This window comes from Dioscorea cayenensis, chromosome 13 (genome assembly GCF_009730915.1).
Source record: "Dioscorea cayenensis subsp. rotundata cultivar TDr96_F1 chromosome 13, TDr96_F1_v2_PseudoChromosome.rev07_lg8_w22 25.fasta, whole genome shotgun sequence".
In the NCBI taxonomy this organism is placed as follows: Eukaryota; Viridiplantae; Streptophyta; class Magnoliopsida; order Dioscoreales; family Dioscoreaceae; genus Dioscorea; species Dioscorea cayenensis.
The window spans coordinates 3,053,889-3,062,949 of record NC_052483.1 but is presented as its reverse complement, the minus strand read 5'-3'; the positions used below and the strand labels follow the sequence as shown (position 1 = coordinate 3,062,949).

Genomic DNA, 9,061 nt, shown 5'->3' with positions numbered 1-9,061 from the left:
ACCAAAGTAATCTGTTGGTAGATGTCCATACTCCTTAGTTTGTATATATGCCTCGTCGTACAAGCCCATGCGAGCTGAAAACTCAGAAATACTCATAGCAAATTGATGACCGAACACTCTAAACCGTATGTCATCCACAAACTCAAAAGACACTAGCACCTCCAAACTCAACGGCCTGAAAACTGGCTCTCGTATAGACAATAACCTCTGGCAACCTCCTATGGTCATCAGCACCTTCAACTCCCTGATTAACTCATCACCCCGCTGGACTATACTTAGCACACTTAGGTCCACGAACCGTGATTGGCCAAACATAAGCTCCGATAGCCGCTCGAAACGAGCTTGATGCTCAAGATTCGGAAATACAATATGTGCTAGCTCGGGTGAAGGCTCCCTAGGGCGCTTGACTTCATGCCTCCTCGAGTGCGGTGCCATTCCTGTGACAAATAAGGAGGAAATGATTAAATAATACTCAGGAACAGCATACTGCAGAATTCCAAACAGGCCTATGGAAATTACCCACGCCCATGTGGATCTGCGGGGTATGAAAACCGCACAGTTGTGCATCAATTCTCCAAAAATTCAACTCAAAACCACCACTAAGGGCTTCCCAAACATGCATAAGACATTAAATCATGAAAATTGGCACAACTCAAGATTCTCAATCCAATAAAAACCAAGATTCGCGAAGAAAAGAGGATAAGAAGGGTTACCGATGAAATAGATGATAGTATTCTAAAAATCGGCACGAAATGTGAAAGAAAATCCTCCAAAACAACGATAAAAGGGCGAGAAGTTGATCAGGAGTGGTTTCGGGTGATTGGAGATGTAGAAAAAGAGAATCCACAAAGATTTTTGAAGAAAAACTCGCGTCTCTTGGAATTTTGGGCATCCACAGGGCGTGCGAAAATTACACACGCCCGTGTACCTCCGCAGGAAAGCTTCACAGGGGCAAGTACACTCCCCTGTGTGCTCTCGGGAAAACACTCACTGCCTCTGAACGCAAATACACGAGCATGTGAGAAATACCCACGCCCGTGCGCCCGACACACAGGGCAGCCACACGCCCCTGTGGCTGTTTTGGACATCCGAAAAAAATTGCTAATTGTTCCACACGCCCGTGTGGAAATTCCACACAGGCGTGGGCATTCACAAGCCCAACTCACAGGAGTAGCCGCACGCCCCTGTGTCTTCTCGGGATGGAGAGATCTTCTCTACAGAGATTTGCATGGGCGTGTGGAAATTACCCACGCCCGTGCGATTTTCACAAGATCGCCTACAGGGGTGAGTCCATGCCCCTGTGGCTTTCGGGAAAGTCTGCCAATCTCTGCAGGACTTCACACGCCCATGTGGAAATTACCCACGAGTGTGCGAGGATCGCATGGTCATCCACAGGGGCGAGTCCACGCCCCTGTGCCTTCTCTGGATGAGCTCGCAATACAAAACCACGGGCGTGTGTTAATTCCACACGCCCGTGTGTTTTCTCTGGATACTTAGAAAACTCTCCAGAAAATTTCAGAACATGCTAACACACTCAGAGCCTGCCCTAATATGCAATTTATACCAGTGAAAAATATGAGAAATAGCTTAAATGACCAAAACTTCACCAAATTCACATGAAAACACACGATGAACTTGAGAACCCACGATAAAAATCGCAGCACAAGTATATAAAAATCAAGACACCAACACTCAACACTTTATTCATGCAAACACTAAACTAACAAATTAAGAAAATAGTAAACACTTGGGTTGCCTCCCAAGAAGCGCTTGTTTAACGTCACTTAGCTTGACGTATCTTGTCTTACCTCACGGGAGCTTGTAGATGAAAGTTGAGCAAAATCTCTTGAGGGTAGAGGGTGAATTGTCGGGCTTGAGACCGCCTTGAAATGGTTCACCCAAATTGTTCGGTTCACGCATGTCTCCAACAGTCTTGGAGCATTTTCGGTGGCGTCTCCTAGCCCTCTTCAATCTCTAGAGCACCTTCTTCAAGATCCCCGGGGTAGATGGTACTTCTTCCGTCGAACCAAGCATCAGGATCTCTTTATTGTCCTCCTCTTGGTTGAACAAGCCTTCGTATGGATCGGGATTGAACATCTCCTGTATGTATTCATCAACAATCTCATCAGTAGCATCTAGAAAGTACAAAGTATCATTGAAATCAAGAGAATGCCGCATGGCTTCAGCAAGGCGGTATGTGAGCTTGTCATCTCCAACTCTCAAAGTTAGCTCTCCGCGGTCCATGTCAATCAATGCCTTGGAAGTCCGTAAAAATGGCCTCCCAAGTATCAAGGGTATATCTGTATCCTCATCGACGTCTAGCACTACAAAGTCAACCGAAAAAATGTACTTGTCCACCTTGACAAGCACGTCCTCGATGATACCTCTCGGATGTCTCACCGTTCGGTCCGCTAGTTGCAAAGTCATCCGAGTAGGTCTAGGCTCGCCCAAGCCTAGCTTTTGAAAGAAGGTGTATGGCATGACGTTGATGCTAGCCCCTGAATCCGGCATTGCCATTTCTTCGCCTAGATTGCCGATATTACACAAAATGATGAAGCTCGCCGGGTCTTTCTTCTTGTTCGGCATGTTCTTTTGCAAGACCGCAGAGCAAGACGCATCTAAGATCACTGAAGCACTCTCCTCCAACTTCCTCTTGTTGGTCAACAAGTCCTTCAAAAATTTGGTATACTTAGGCATTTGGGCCAATGCCTCAACAAAAGGAATATTGACGTGGAGTTGCTTGAACAAACTCAGGAACTTCTTATACTCTTCATCCCTTTGGTCATTCTTCAATCTAGAGGGATAAGGGATCCTTGGCTTGAAAGGTGGAGGTGTCACCTCCTTCTCTTTGCTTGTTCCCTCTTCAACCTCTATAACCTCGAGTGCGTGTTCATTTGACTTCTCACTCGGAAGCCTGCCGTCGACCTCATGACCACTTCTCAAAGTGATCGCCTTCACATGCTCTCTAGAGTTGGTCTCGGTATTGCTCGGCAAACTTCCATGTGGCCTTTCCGATAAGAACTTCGTAATCTGCCCCACTTGATTTTCAAGATTATGTAAGGAGGCGGTATGGTTGCAAAGTGTAGCCTCAACTGATTTAAACCTTGTATTTGACGATTGTACAAACCTAGTTAAGGTCTTTTCCAAATCGGTCATTCGGGTCTCCAAACCTGAAACTTTGTTTTCCACATTTGGGCCTTGTTGTTGGAAATCCGGTGGCCCCATGGCCTTTTGTGGACCTTGGTTGCTCCACGAGAAATTGGGATGATTCTTCCAACCCGTATTATAGGTGTTGCTGTATGGGTTCCCTTGAGTCCTCATGATATTACCTACAAAATTGACGTTCTCAACTGAAGATGCATCACCAATAGATATCAGGCAATCGGAGGGAGCATGTCCTCCACCACACCCAGTGTAAGTAATCATGGCCGCTACTCTGTTCAAAGTTAGAAGATCTATCTTCTTACTCAGTGATTCCACTTGAACCGCCAACGAAGTCACTATATCTATCTCATGGAGACCGACCGTCTTTTTCTTCTCCCTGACATTCCATTGGTAGCAGTTTAACCCCATTTCTTCAATTAATTGACGGATCTCACCGGGGGTCTTGCTACCTAAGGTATCTCCTGCTGCCACATCCAAGAGTTGCCTTATACTTGTATTTAGACCATTGTAAAAGGTCTGAACAATCATCCACTCCGGGAATCCGTGTTGTGGCCATTTTCTAAAGAGCTCCTTGAACCTTTCCCATGTCTCAAATAGAGACTCCAATTCCAATTGTACAAAGAATGAGATCTCATTCCTAAGCTTTGTAGATTTTCTAGGAGGGAAATAACGGCCAAGAAAAGCTTCTACCATCTCCTCCCATGTGGTAATTGATGCACTAGGTAATGAGTGTAGCCACTGCTTCGCTCTCCCTTTCAAGGAAAATGGGAATGCCCTCAACTTGATGGCATCATCCGTTACCCCATTTATCTTCAGCATATCACACACCTCGAGAAAGTTCCCTATATGACTGTTTGGATCCTCATCGGCAGAACCATTGAATTGTGCGGATTGCTGCAACATATGGATAAATGTCAGCTTCAGCTCGAAGTTTTGAGCTGTAATCGGGGGACACACAATGCTCGATTGTGACCTGAAGGTCTGGCATAATCGGATAATGTCCACTGCTGCTCATTCTGTTCTGCCATGTTTTCAGATTCTTCTACTTCCAAATCAGCTAGATTGGACTGTTCTTGCACAGGTTCTTTCCCTTTTCTTCTAAGTGTACGTTCAAGCTCGGGATCTCCTTCAATCAGTATGGAGGGATTCCCTCGGGTCATAACCTGGAGCTGCACCAAAAGAAAGGAAACAAAAATCAGAACGATGATAGAATAAGAAAATATGAAGTAGAATGAATAAATGAATAGCTAAGAAAAACAAAGTGCAAAGTATCTCTAAACGCCTACTCCTCGGTAATGGCGCCAAAACGTTGACACGTCCGAATATGGGTGTACACCGCAAGTGCACGGGTGTCAAAGTAATAATCCCAGATAAGTGGGTATTGTATCCAGAGAGAGTAGGAAATAAAGACACTTAAATTGTTTCTTAACTAATGTGTAAGATGAATAGTGATATGTGTGACAAGATTCAATTCTCAAGAGTGAAAACAACAAGAAAGAGAGCACAAGTAAAGGAGAAGGTAAGACAATCGATAAAGATGGGGTACCCGGGTATTGTTTCGCCTAGGACAATCATTTTAAGTGCAAGAAACCTCTATTATACTTCCTAATTAATGCAATAGTGAGTCGTGGAAATCGTTAATTGCATAGTCCCAAATCTAAGGTCAACTATGCCTAACTCTATACATGTCCCTGAGGAGAAATCGAACAATCTCAACACCTTGCACTCGTATAGAATTGCAATGTGCTTTACGGACTCCAAATGATAAATCCTATTCCTATGTATAGACCTAACCCTTTGGTCCAGGTGAAAGATCCCTAGCCACAATTAAGCCCTAGATGCTAGAATCACTTCAACGCTTCACTCCGTTGCACTCGCAACTAAGCCCCCAGCGGAAGGTCATCCCTCAGCCCATTCACTCTACTATGACCGCAAAGAACTCATGGAATGTGGAGGTAGGATAGATCATACCAGAGGGGAAAGGGGACGCTCCGCTATCTTTTGACTCACCCTCTCAACCCTCTCCAATTTAGCTTTGTCTAACTCTTATAGTGTGTCACTCACTCACAAGAGTTACCAAGAAGAACTCTCAACCCTAGTGTCACTCTAAAGGAGTATTCATACAATCAAGCATACAAGATTGGAACTCACAATAAACATCAATTAATTGAAAGCATAATAAAGAGATTCAATGAAACAAATACATCCTAGGGTTCACAAATACCCAAGTACCCACTAGGGGTATAGCTCTCCATGGAGCTAGATACAATCAATGAAAACGAATGTAAAAACAAAGCATCCATAGAAACCCCCTCGTTAGTCATGGCGATGGTCTTGTGGAGAGTCCTCTACTCATCGCAAGGGTCCCTTTGTCCGGCCTAGGATACACCTCGCCGGATCGGTGCCGATGAAAGCTCTCCCACTAACCTTCTTCCAAATGGCGCACGATGTCGGAGCCATAGAACATCTTCAAAACCCTAGCCAATAACTCTCAAAACCCTAGCCGCAGCGGTCTCTCAAGTTGGGGAAAAGATGGAGAAAAGAATGCTGAAATCGGGGCTGAAATCGGCTTTTAAAGGGCTGGAATCGGGAATCCATACGCCCGTATGAGCGCCCCTGTGGATTTTTCGCACGGGCGTGTGGAATTTCCACACGACCATGTGCATTCTCTTTCTTCCTGTTTTCTCGGGCGGCTGTAAACAGTGCTGGTACAGTATTCTTGCTATAGTTTTTCTACAATACCCTACTACAATACTGGCCCGAAATACTCCCGAATCCATGCTTTCATCGAGGTAACGCAAACAGGCACACATTTACATCGTGGATCACTTTGCTTCTTCAATAACGGACATGTTGTTGGAGATCTTGTTCTATATGCACAAGTCAGAATGCTTGAATGTGACTGCCCTTGTGCCCCTCCAAATGGTTATACTAATTTGAATACGAGGAGGTTGGCACACATTCCCGCATCTCGAACCCGACCTATGTCTTCTCGTTTGAACCTTAGCAAGATTTCCTCCAAATTTGTGCGTTTACGACCCACATTGGCTTCTTTCTTTCATATTCGGCCTCACAACCCTACCTGCATGAAAGTAACATAACTACACACATATTAGCGTTAAAACCCGAGAAAAGTAATGCTCAACACAAGGAAAGAACACTTCGTATTCTTATCGCACAAGCACTTATCAGGTTGTCGAAGCACAGGGACTGGACTCTAGTACTAATTGATCCTCTAATGTCTAGTCAAACCAAAACAGGTGATAAGGGAATTAACTACCAAACAAAGCTGAAGAACAAAGGGATCAAAGAACCAGGTAGACTCGGGTTGAGTTTTGATAACATGAGAGCAATACCTCAGGATGATTCCTTTGTGCTCAAGATAGCGACTTGAGTCTAATTCCTACCAAGGTACATTCTAAGGTTCTTGTGGATGCTCAATAGCAATATCGCATCTACAGCTATAAAAAAAGCCAAGTTTTACTAGAGCAACTACGGGTCTCATGCAAGTGATAAGTGCTTGAGTGAACATGTTTTTATGTATGTTTTACATACATTGAGCATCATATTTTATTCGGTTTATGTCTCATTTCGTGTATTGGGTGTTCTTTTATGCATATAGGTTGTGAAGGCATTAGGATTTCAAAAGGGAGCGAAGATAGGCTATCATGGCATAATATTGGGAGTTCTTGTACAAATCAAGTTGGAAGACACAAGAGGAGTTCGTGTATGAGGAGATGTGTGCCAACTTCCATAGTTTTGCAAGCCAAGTTATTAATTGAAGGGCACAAAGGCAGCCATGTCTCCACATTCCTCCTCTTTGTAAAGATTTCAAGACCTTTCAAGACGCATTGATGAAGGAAAAGCAGTATAGCCTACCATATGATCGTGTGGCCTTAAGAGGAGAATGTTTATCATCGCGTTTGTGGAAATCCTGCAGCCCACGCGGGCGCGTGGGGGCACATGACAGACGTGTTGTGAGGCTATAAATACACCTTTTGGCCGATTCTAAAGGGACTTTTTGCGGAGCTTTGAGCATAGAAATTGAGAGAGAGGCGGCTAGGGTTTGAGGAGAAGGTCTTCGCCAATTGAGAGGGAGTTCTTCACCAACTTTGATAGGTTCCTTCGACGTCATAGCATCTTGGGAAGCCATTGGCGACCTAGCTTCGGAGAGGAACCCTTCAAGACGTAGAACTACCAATCAAGGCCAATCCGCGCGAATTCGAGGGGGTTTTCTCTATGGGTTTTTATTGCTTTTCATTGTATCCATTATTGTTTTTGTAACTAGGCCCATGGAGGGCTAAACCCTAGTGGGTATTTGGGCATGTGAAGCCCTAAGATTTATATTTTTGAATTGATTCTCTTAATGCTTCTAGTTAATCCGAGTTGTCTTGAGTTTTTAATCTTGTGATTTAATTGCTTGCTAGTGTTGTTAATCCTTGTGGTTGATTTACATTGCATGATTTAATACTTTGATGTGAGAGGTCTCCATTAGAGTTAGATTTCCAAGATTAAAGAGGGTTGAGAGGGTGAGCCTTGAGATGGAGGAGTGTCCCCTTTCCCCTTCGATTGAGTGTTTCCCTATCTCCGTATTCCATATTCTCTTTGCAACCATATTTGGTGTGAGGCGTGAGATTGCTCGATTTCTCCGCCGGGACCTTGTAGGGGGTTAGGATCCTTCGCCGGGAATTAGGGTTGGATCTACATTTAGGAATCGGTTTCACTCTTAGGTTTCCTTATAGCATAATGCGGTCATATAGGGTGTGAAGTGTTGAGATTGGTCGATTTCTCCACCGGGACCTTGTAGGGGACTAGTGCCTTTTGCTTGGAGACAAGGATTGGTTATCGTTGGATTACCTCGACTCATTAGACTCGATTCTAGAGCATTTAGTGAATCTTGAGCTTCAAGGAAGATCTTAGGGGGATCATTGCTCGAATACCTCATCCTTAGTGATTGAGACTCTTCTACTTTATTTCTTGCATACTCGTTTGCTTTGCTTTGCAATTAGTTCACTTCATCATATTCATTGATTCCGACTAGATAATTGAGAAGTGGTTATTACTAATACTTCCGTTCCCTGTGGATTCGACTACCCACTCACCGGGGTAATTATTACTTCGACACCCGTACACTTGCGGTTTACACGCATATTCGGACGTGTCAGCAAGCTAAGTTTTGTAACTACACAAGGTACTTACAACTATGGCAATCAACAAATGCCAAGTTTTGCTAAGAAAATACGTAAATCAAGCATGCCAAGTTATGCAACACATGATTAACAAAAAAATGCAATAGAACTCCATAGGCATTAAAACACAAATAGTCAAAGTATAAGAGACAATATAGTTCACAATCTCTGGGCACAGTAGAATGGTTAGCCTGACACACCCCTTGCGTGTGTGTACCACAAGTGCACGGGTCGTGAAATTAATGAAATACCACGATGAGTGGGTAGTCGAATCCACATTGAATAGTTGCTCGGAAACACAAGTATTGCTACTTAACTATAGTGAAAACCAAGTTGGGATGTTGATTCAAAGTATTAATGCAAATAAAAGTAAAGAGAAGAGAGAACAAGTGAGAATATTAAAGAGAGGTAATCGATGATAAAATAGGATATTAGAACAATACTCATCCTAGGATTACTATTTCAAGAACAAGACTACTATTATGTCTCCTAATTAAAGTTTAATGAGTCGTGGCAATCCAAAGACACACGGTCTCAAACCTAAGGTTAACCATGACTAGCCTTCAACACTATGCCCCGACGGAAAAGAATACTCTCAACACCTCACACTGTGTGGAACTACTTGGAGCTTTAGGGATTCCAAGTGATAAACCCTATTCCCTATTATAGATCTAACCCTTTGGTCCAGGCAAAAGACCCCTATTCAG

General features: G+C 43.7%; 1 non-coding gene across 1 annotated transcript; it reads left to right on the top strand.

Annotated features, from left to right (window-relative positions):
• The first annotated feature begins 3,703 nt into the window (after window positions 1-3,703).
• Window positions 3,704-3,810, top strand: LOC120275015. Its single transcript, XR_005541042.1, has one exon. It is a non-coding gene; the product is annotated as a small nucleolar RNA R71 (small nucleolar RNA).
• The last annotated feature ends 5,251 nt before the right edge of the window (window positions 3,811-9,061 follow it).